Below are 10965 nucleotides of genomic sequence, written 5' to 3' on the forward strand. Positions count from 1 at the left end.
AATGGTATTACACGGTCAGTCTATATGTATGTGCGCAGGTGTGTAGTGTTTCTTTACAACGTGACATCGCCAACTACTGGCCTGGTATGATTAATACAGCGTTTTTACTTCTTTTACTTTTACTTAAACGGGGATCATTTGACAACATTGTCATCTGTACACAAAAACACAAAGTAAAAACTATTTTTAGTATATTCGTTGTCGTGTAAATGTACCCATAGAGTGTGTTCCCATATATTAGACATTAAACAGTTAAACCAGATCATTTCTCTGTGAACTCATGCTGTTAGACAACATGGAAATAACATAGCGATTTTTCCTCCAGTGACAGCAGCTGGGGGCAAACATGAGCTATAGTTCACCCTGAAAGAAGCCATGACGCTACGTTTGGCAGTAAGTCAGCACTGACAGACCGTGTGCAGAAAATGAGAGCGTTTCACTGAAGAAACATCAGCAAAGGCATGCTCTTACAGGCACATGATTTCTAAACATTCAGGAAATTTAAACATTCATATTCATAACTGACAGGCCTGTGAATTGTTCTCTCTCAAGTTCACATTTTGTCCATTCATCTGCTTTTCTTCCACAGTGATCAGCATTTCAAAGGTGAATGCTCTGCACTTTTTTTTTGCTAAATTGTTGGTGAGAGTGACAGTGGAAATGATCATCTGTCATCGATGAATTATCTGTGACTGCTCTTCACCGATTCTGTCCAAATGCAGAGCCATTTGAGAGCAGTTTCCGACCAGCAGTTCCGGGTCAGCAGTCAGAATCACATACTGGCTCTTACTACTCTTACTACTTCTGCCATAGACAGATGTGGTCTATCAGAGACTGGAAGCTAGACTGGAAATTAACTTCTGGTCTGAGGGTGTTCACACTTGGCAGCTCTGAGTCAATTAAAACGATTACTCTGTTAATGGTGTTCATTTGATTAAGTGTGAACGCTGGCATCTGAGCCTTGTTGCGCACGCAACAAGCTGACCCAAACCCACCTTTTCAGGGGGTATAGGTCCACTTCCAAACAAGCTCTGTTGCAGTTCGACTGATATATGAATGCAACATGGACCGAAGACATCTAAAAGAACCAAAAACAGGATGTGATGTTACAAGATGCAACCCTAAAAAGGACAGAGTCCTCCCCGTTGCTGTTTCGACTCCTTTACACATTTTATAAGCTCTTCTTGAGTTATAGGCTAATAAAAATACCACCATGTTGACCAACAATCAACAACACATACTGAGACTGCTGGCACTGAAGAATGGAGTAATGATGCTGAAAATTCAGATTTAAATCACAGTAATAAATTACATTTTACAATATATTACAATAGAAAACAGTTCTATTACATTATATTTCATAATATTGACTATATTTTTGATCGAATAAATGCAGCCTTGGTGAGAATTCTTTCAAAAACCCAAATGTAACGTGTACCACAGAGGGTTCATATCAGGCTAAGAGCAGGTGCAAATGGGGCCACAGATGTCTGCATCCACACCAGTCACTAATATTATGGAGGAAACAATGTAACAATTGAGCAGAAAGCACTACTCACTGGATTTCAAGGCCATTAAATCATTGTGGTTATTAAGCTGGGCAGAGTTGTGTTTTGACAGCTCTTTTCTGAATGTGGTACAGAAGTTGGTGGCTAAGGATATGCCACATAAAGAGAGATGAAGATGAGGTATCACGTTACATTAAAATGAGTCCTCTTCTAAGAATTCACAGATGAATCCAGCAGCATGCAGAGATTCCTGTGGTTCCAGTATCCAGTGAACGAGAGAATTCAGAATAACCCAAACACTATAAATCTATAGGCCTTATTCACACCACAGAAATCACACACTGGGATACTGGTTTGATGGTGATGTGTAGCCCCCGGCCCAGTGAGGCACATTGATTTAAAATGATGGAACTCCCAGGCTGAAGACTCTCAGCCCCTCCATTGTGTCTGTCCTTCCCCTGACCTCCAGTCTCCAGCCACCTCTCACCCAAATGCACGGCATAAGAGCCCAGGTCAAAGGTCACACAAAAAGACACTGGGGTTCCAGAGGGAGAAAGGACAGCGGAAAGCTTGGCGAAGAATTTCTCTCTTTGTACAGCGTGAAAGCAGAAAATGACGTATGACGTAACCTCTGAAAGACCACAGGAGCTCAATGGTATATACTTGTCCAAATCATTCAGGGATAAAGAGTAAATTAAAACTGTCAGGATAATTGTTTATCTTTCAGTGTTTCTACAGATCCAATGGGTGAATTAAACGGATAACGCAAGATGGTTGTAACTTCACCAAGCTCAAGTGTTCAACCTGTTACCAATGTTAATGTAACATTTTTTTAAGTTTTACTAAAATGCATATCTGGGCTGTTTTAACTGAAGGAAACTTGCACTGACATATCTTAAAATATGTTAGTGCCATTGTTTTGTCTTAAGATGCACACCAGTAATGTTCATAAAAGATACTTAAATTAGGAACTATAGCCTAATCCTGGCTTAACCTAAACCCTGTCTGTTGAACCAGGCCTTTATTTTTACTTTTTATTTATAGCAAACATAAATGTATCACTCAGCTATAAAACAATATTTGGTCCCAAACTAGCTAACCCATACTATAGTATTCTAAAAAAAAAGAAAAAAAGATTAAGTTTAATTTAGCAATTGTATTTTATTTTATTTAAAGTTTAATTTAATGTTTATTTAATATTTAATTTCATTTAATTTATCTAATATAAAAAGGTCAGGATAACATATAAAATTACCTTATTTAAAAAAAAAAAGAATTAAAAAATTATAAAATAGAAAAATCAGTCCCAAACCAGTGGCTGGCATTTGGCACTGCTGAACAAAAAAAAAAAATAAAAAAAAAATAATAATTGTGTGCTAACTGGTTCCTCATTACAATAATAATGCAAAAGTGAAATACAGTGGTGTCCCAGATGGTGTGTCGTAATTCAGACTTCTTTTCCATTGTGATCAGACAGTCTGATGTCCATCTGCCGTACGGCTCTGAGGCAAGCTAAACTATCCTCATCCCTCATCATATGAAGACTGCTCAAAGTTTGCAATCAAAAGTAATAGTTTCTCATCAAATTCTTCTTTTATAAAGAAAACTCTCATATCATACATCAGCAGATTCCATTGGTTAACCCAAGACTAAAAGGTTAAAATGTATCTAAAATGGGATAAAAGAACATGCAGTCATCACTGACCCTGGCCAGTTGAAATTGCTTTATAAGCAAATGTAATGGGAAGTCACCAAGTCTTATGATTGTATTGTAATGAGTGAATCATTTGCTCTTTGTTCATTCAGAATATAAAGCAGGATGGACTGAGAGGTCACATGAATCCAGAGATCAGTGTGCGTGAGAGATAAGATTCAGCCCAGCCGTTCCACTGCTTGTTTTGGGAAGCCATAAAGCAAAAGCTTTCAATGCAAACCTAATTACACTTGTTTGTTAATGACATTGGTAACATTGCAGAGTTTGATTTGTGAATTTATATGGGTGACTATGAATAGTCATTATTTAATCTGCAACCCATATGCCGTCATTTGAATCACAAAAGAGAATCTTCACACACGACAGCTCTTTTATGTACAAGAGTTCACAACAAAAATTTGTCCTTTTGTGTTCCACAAAACAAATAACAGCATATGGTACAACATGAGGGTGAATAAACAATGTCAGAAAATGAATTTTGGCTAAATATTCCTTTCAATCATACGAGCAGCATTCAGGGGCAGCTGTTGAGGGAATGAGACCCCAGCGTGAGACTGTGAGTTTGTAGCACTATAATCTGTAGTGCTAAACAATTTGTTCCTATTCATTCCTCAATGCATTCTCAGCACAGCTCACTTATCTGCTTGTGGCAGGCCACTGGCTGCCAGAGGAGAAAAGAAAGGCCACTTTGAGAGCTCAAGAATGAGTTTTAGGCAGGGGTCTGCCAATGACACATAGGGGCTCAATTTAGCAGGCTGAGAGACAAGCTGTCTCCTGCAGAAGAGGCATTTTATTTATTTATTTATTAGGCTATTTCAGTCTCCATGACACAATATTTCCTTTAATAAAGGGACAGTTCACCCAAAAATGAAAATTCTGTCATTTACTGAGCATCATGAAATGTAGCCTATTTTCTTCCATGGAAAGTTTTGATGAATATCTCGGCTACAATTTTTATGTATGACTATAATATCATAAATGTTTAATAGCAAATTAGTGACAAGACAAGAACGTTTAATACGCTGTTTAATACATTTTATTGCTAATATTGAAGTAGATATTCACCTACAAACAAATTAAAAAGCCCGCTTTTTGAGAGGTAACTGAGAAAATGCATCTAACTTTTTACTGCTGTGTCTCGTGTATAAGCCACTGCCTTTCACACCGTAAGTGTTTTTGTGTCCGCCCACACTGTTTTTCGGTTGTTTTAATGTGAACATGCGCTATATTTATATATGTTGTTGAGCATTTCCTTTCTTTTCGCCATTTTCGTGTTTTAAATGGTTTAAACGTGCCTAGAGACGTGTCCGTTTTGCTCAGGTCATGTGTGAAGGGTCTCAAGTCTTAAAAAAGCGTGTAATAGTTAGGCCTGTACTCAAGAAAAATTAAAACTTCTCTCAGAGGTGAATTTTTAACATGAGTGTTTATTTAAAGCTGCAGTCCGTAAGTGTTGCCTCTTTGTCGCCATCTCTGTATGAAAACCTGGAATTGCAGCTTTTTGCGGAATTATCTTCCTTGCGTGGGGTTGTGAGTCGGCACGGCTTCAGCCGGATGAATCTAATGTTTTGAGGTGAATGTGTGGATGTTTACTGTACTTCGCAATCACAGATTCTAGCCTACGTCTTGGAATATATGACCCAAATAAGAATTTTCACTGTATATTGTCATCTGAACAAGTAAGTAACAAGTCTGCCACGTTTGTTCTGACCAACTGAGGAAAAAAGCATTACCATAAATCACGCTACCAATGGTGATTTAATCTAAAGATCGGTTAGCTCATATCACATTAAACCGTGCAAATTATTATTACTGTTATACTTTATTCTTAAATGATTAATGATAACAACTATGAGTATAGTGTGTATTAGTGTGTAGATTTCAATTTCTGTACAGTCTAATCTAATTGTCATGCCATTCGAATTTCACATTTAGAAATTCTTTTAACCCAAAAAGCAAACTATGCTCCCTTCAAACTGGTTTTCTTTAAAATACAAATCTTGTGTAATCCCAGGCTATCTGTAATCAGAAGCACATTTAAAACTGGAATATAATTTAATTTCATTCACATGTGTTTCATAAACACATAATCTTTCCTGGATCACAATTCCGCCATCAAAATGATACATTTAATTATTCCAGCTGCTGTGAAAAAAGGCTAAACGATCTGTCACCTGCAGGATCCTCACATGCAATAGCCTAGTAGCCTGGACAACTTCTTTATGTTTACAGACGTGACGTAATGACGCAGTGCCATGCTCGAATTTCCCGCGAAAAATTAGAAAACATTATTATAAGCTAACCGTTGTGAATCGGACTAAAGTAAGGCGATAGTTTTGAACACTGGCTGGTTATGTACTTGCTCAAATATTGATTTCGGATCATTTTTAACCCAAAAAAGTTACGGACTGCAGCTTTAAGTTAAATTTTTTGTGTTGTTTTTACAAAACTAATGACATAGTTTATGCATCTAAAGGAATTACAGAGTCAAGATTTTCAATAATCAATTACGTAAATATCTCACCAAAACTTTTATGATTTGGAAGCTTTGATTACTACATTTGCACTTTCACTGTGTGGAAAACATCAGTCTCTTCAGAAAGTCTCCTTTTGTAATCCACAGTATAGAGAAATTCATACAGATTTGGAATAACGTGGGCGTGTAAATGATGACACAATTCAAAGGAATATTTTAATTGATAAACCTCAAACTCTCAAACAAATTCTCCACATTAGTTTGGACAGCTTCTGAGAGGGTTAGATATTATATTGACATTTTTAAGAACTCATAACCACAGCAAATGAGAAATTTCAAACAAACACAGTTTCACAACATGAAACAAACAAAATCTCTGACCCTAATCTCATATTCCTCTTGTCAGTCCGAAGAGGTGGGTGGGTGGGTGGGTGACTGTGCGTTTCATTTGGATCAACACCCTTTCATTTAGACAAGTGTGTGAATCTCCCTGCAGCCTTAGGGGTGAAAGAGCACACCTTTACTGGACGCTCTCTCCTGTCACAACACTCACAGTTCATCTTCTCTTTCTGTCAGAGGGTCGATGTGTGTGGAAAGTGTCAGTATTACACATCAGGCTGAATGTACGATAATAGTGACCAGTAATGGAAATTGTACTTCAGACTCACATCATGTGCACAACATGTGCTGGTTTACTGGACCGTTACTAAAGACTCCAAAGTTTTTCATTGAGTGCAGGATTAAAAGAGGGATTTGGGCAATTTCAGCCCGGAGCAGTGTCACTCTGTGAATGGTCATCTGTCAATACCCTCTCATTAGACCTGCACCAACTTTCACTGCAGGCTACTTTCAGCATTATGTGAAAGAATGCTGGGCTGTGACACAACAGTTCTGGACATTACCAACATGTTGACTTTAGCATGAGCTTAAACAATATTATTATTATAGCTAATGAAACATTAAGCCCTTTTTATTTTATTTTAATTTGGCTTGAGATAGAATAGGTTTGGGACATAAAACTAAGTCACAGCTTTGAACATACTGAACACAAGCTTGAACATAAATTATAATTATATGTTATTTGAATATAAAATCATTAAGTGTTTTATTATTTTATTTTATTACTTTACCAATTGGCTTTAGACAGAATAAACACAAAGCTGCACTCTTACTGGCATCTATGGTTCCTTGGAGAACCTTTAACATCCATGGAACGTTTTCATTTTTAAAGGTTGGTCATTCACTCATTCATTCATTCATAAAAAAAGTGTTCTTTTAGGAACTCTTTACAATTTTCTTTGGGTAACCTAAAATGTTTCTTCTGTTGCATTGCTACAAAAACCCATTTTTGGAACCTTTATTTTATTTAATGCAGTTTTTATTGAATTTTTCATAAACATGTATTCTCACAACAACAAAGATTAAATTGTCTGTAACAACATGTGTAATGCTCAAAAAACTAAACCCCTACAGAAACACACACACACACACACACACACACACACACACAAGATCATACAACAAACATTAGGTTGCTACAGTATGTATTCTGGGGGTGTAAATTAGAAATCCAACACAATTAACATCAACAATAAACTTATGCTGAGAAGCTGGGGTTAATATTAATAGGAGGCACATTGAAATGTATCCTCATAAAGCAGTTTGATCCTCCTCTATTATATTATATGTCATATCACCAAGTTCAACAAAAGACATGAAGGGGCTGGAACATTTATTTTTAGGATTGTAGGCCACAGCTTTGACCATATTTAACTCAAGCATTAGCCTATGTTTTTTTTTTTTTAACTAATATAAAAAGGAGTATTACATCAGTTATAATAAGATTTTATTTTATTTTATTTTGTTTGGCCAGTGTGCTTAAAGCAGAGTAAACTGAAATTTTAGACATTTGATAGCTGCATTAAAAGGTCCGCTTTCAGTCCATGCATGTGTCAGGACACCTAAGGCCCTCAGCATCTGCATGCCTGCAGGGATAGGTGTGCGGTGACCTTGTCTTATTACTGCCCACCTCAGTGCAGTGAGTAACAGCCATGTGCAGAGCTGGTTCTTTTCAAACAAAAGAGACAGATGCTCAGTCTTTCCTCTGGCTTCACCTCTGCCACTTCTCCAGATACGACACTTGCCCTGTTCTAACTTGCCCAGATTTGTGAGTCGTGTGCAATGTTTTCCACCGCACAAATGACGCTGCATATACACAAGGTGGGCAGAAGATTGTCTAAAGTACTAAACCTAAAAGAACAGTCCGCAGTTTCAGGAGTGATGCCTATAAGCCTTAAAGGCAGTTATAGAGAAATAAACAGTGTTGGTGATGTGACATGCAGGATGCAGGTGTACGATTTCAAAGATTTAACATTCTCAAATAAGACATGAACGAATATTAAAGTCAACATTATGACATGTTGTTTCCATATTCTTCCCTGTATGTCTTAACTGCCACATTCAGCAGAGTAATTTTCAGCATTGGAGCCACAGTAACCGTTTCAAATGATGTAAAAATGTCTCTGGCGATCACATGATGCTGTGATCTGCGATACATGACCTGCAGGCATGCAGAACGGAGTCCAGGGATAAACGTGGGCACAGTGTTTCCTAATACTAAAGTTACTCTAGGACAGGACATGCAGACTTGATAAATAAGGAACTGCTTATGTTATATTTACTCTCTGGTCAGTGAACAGGGCATGGCAGAACCAGCTTTGTGTTTCTTTTAAATATCAAGAAATGCAAATAAACATATTTACACACTTCCTTTATACTTAAATAATTGGATAGAAACTTCAATTAAATCATGATGAAAAGTGTAAATTCTACTTAAAATCAACATGAAATTACAACTGAACTTAAGTAGCCTGTTTTCCTAATACACGTTGCTGGTCTTATTATGCACAATTCACTATTGATCGTTAATATGAAAATAACGTCTACACTGGTTTTAGCAAGGGAATATGCCGATCTGTTCAATTAGCCATACTGATCATTTGTCTTTTGTCTAAAATGTCCATAATGGGCATCTAATCAAAATAAATCGAATTGCTGGCATTGTAAAGCATCAGGCCATTGTGTAAGTTCACAACAAGAGAACTGAAATGTTCCAGACTTCAGGTTCTGCATAATTACACACTGATGAGTCTTGTTACACACCCTGCCACTGTACACACACTGTATAAAAGAGCTTCATTCATGAGCTGTGTGCCCTGTTTAACTTTCCGAAATATTTGCTCTCAGTTTACAATGGTGCATACTAGGAATTATTTGCATGTGCAATATGTGCATGCTTTTCTTTACCCACATTTAAACCGAGTACTGGAATTATGATGGGAGGTGAAACCCAGTGTATGGACTATGAAAAAAGCTCATGTTCATGACACTGAAGCGGGTCAGTGTGTAAATGCTGATGTCAGAGATCTCCTGCGGCAATGTATATAAGCAGAAGGAGTGTGTGCCCTGAATGATTGTAGCAGAGATACTATCAACACAGGCTGCCTGTAGACGCCGTCTCTATGATACATCAGTGTCTTGTTAAAATATGACTTCTTATGGAACAATCTGGCATAATGTGGGAACATCAGTTACTTCAACTTACAGACATCAGTTCAATGAAAAATACCATCAAGACAGTATTTTCTATGTTGAAAAGATTAATTTGCAACTGCATTTAGAAGATCCACACAGAAGGTGTTCCTGCGAAACAAAACAACACAAAAAACAAACCAAACAAATACACACACACACACACACAAAGTTTAGAACATAAAAGTTTCTAAATTTTTAACTTTAGTGTTGTTGGGTCCCTGGGGATCTTCAACAAAAACAAGCAAACAACACAAAATAAAAAAACAAAACAAAACAACAGCAGCAACAAAAACAAAATAAAACAAGATGCATTTAAGATCTAAGATTTAGGAACAAATAAGTTGATAAAACATATTTCAAAACTTTACTCTAGTTTACAGTATTATTGAGTGAAAACAAAACAAACAAACAAACATATAAACAACCCCCCAAGATTTAAGATCTTTCTAAACATTTGACTCTAGTGTCTTCTACAGAAAAAAACCCAAACAAAAAAAAAAAATTGTAAACATTCGACTTTTTAAAAAAAACAAAAAAAACAAAACAAACAAAAACATTTCTAAAATGTTGAATCTAGTTTACATAGTTTCATGTTTAAAAACAAAAACGATAATGAGAAACAAATGCTTTTAACAAATAATTTTGCTTAAACTTTTGACTCTAGTGTACATAATGCTGTTTTCTACAAAAACAAACAAACTAAACAAAACACAAGACACTAGAAAACAAAAGAATAAAAAAAAAATCACAAAAATGTTTTTAACATAAAGAGAAACCAATACATTTCTAAGAAATTATTTTGCTTAAAATTTTGACTGTAGTGTACACAGTTTGTTGTCGGGTCTTCCGGGTTTTTCTACAGCATAATTCAAGTGATGAAATGCTAAGTAACCATTCATTTGCATCAGCAGTGAAAGGCCAGTATGCAGCTGTGGACGGAGCCTGGACTCTGTGCTGGGAAAATGAGAGGTGTGGGTCAGCGTGGGCCAGCTGGACGCAGACACACACCCACAGGAACTGAACATCCTGCTAAACTAATCAGCATCCCTCATACGCTGTAGAGCACAACACATCGTCCAAACACACAGCGTCACACCCATTTGACATAATCCAGTGATGAAAGATCACAAGAATGATGAGAAGAGAGGGAATCACTCAATATGATGTAAAAATATACCATCAAGATAAACATCCAGGAACTTTAAATTGACAGTTCACTTAAAAATCATCATTTACTCACCCTCATGTCCATCCAGACTTGATGACCATCTTTTTATTGACACAAATGAGAAATTCTAAAGTATCTTCATGTAGCTATTTGTTATTCTCAAAAAAAAAAAAAAAAAAGTATAAAGTAAATAATGACATGATTTTCATTTTTGTGTGAACTACAGTGACGGAACAAACTGAAAAACACAAGGCTGACTGAATGTTGCTATGATTTATAAACTAAGTTAGACTTGTCCAAGACATCTGGATGTGTTTGCATCCCATGTGACACCAGCACTAGTGAAGCTGCAGTGATTTGGCAGAGTAAAGCAGCAGTTGAGGGTGAATTGCAGGGCTGGAATCTGCTTCCCCTCTCCAGCACTGATCTGAGAAACAAAAGAGATGACGATCCGGTGTCCAATCTTATCCATCATGCCCCATAGCCTCACCCTGAACCATTGGCACCT

Source organism: Onychostoma macrolepis, chromosome 09 (genome assembly GCF_012432095.1).
Source record: "Onychostoma macrolepis isolate SWU-2019 chromosome 09, ASM1243209v1, whole genome shotgun sequence".
NCBI lineage: Eukaryota > Metazoa > Chordata > Actinopteri > Cypriniformes > Cyprinidae > Onychostoma > Onychostoma macrolepis.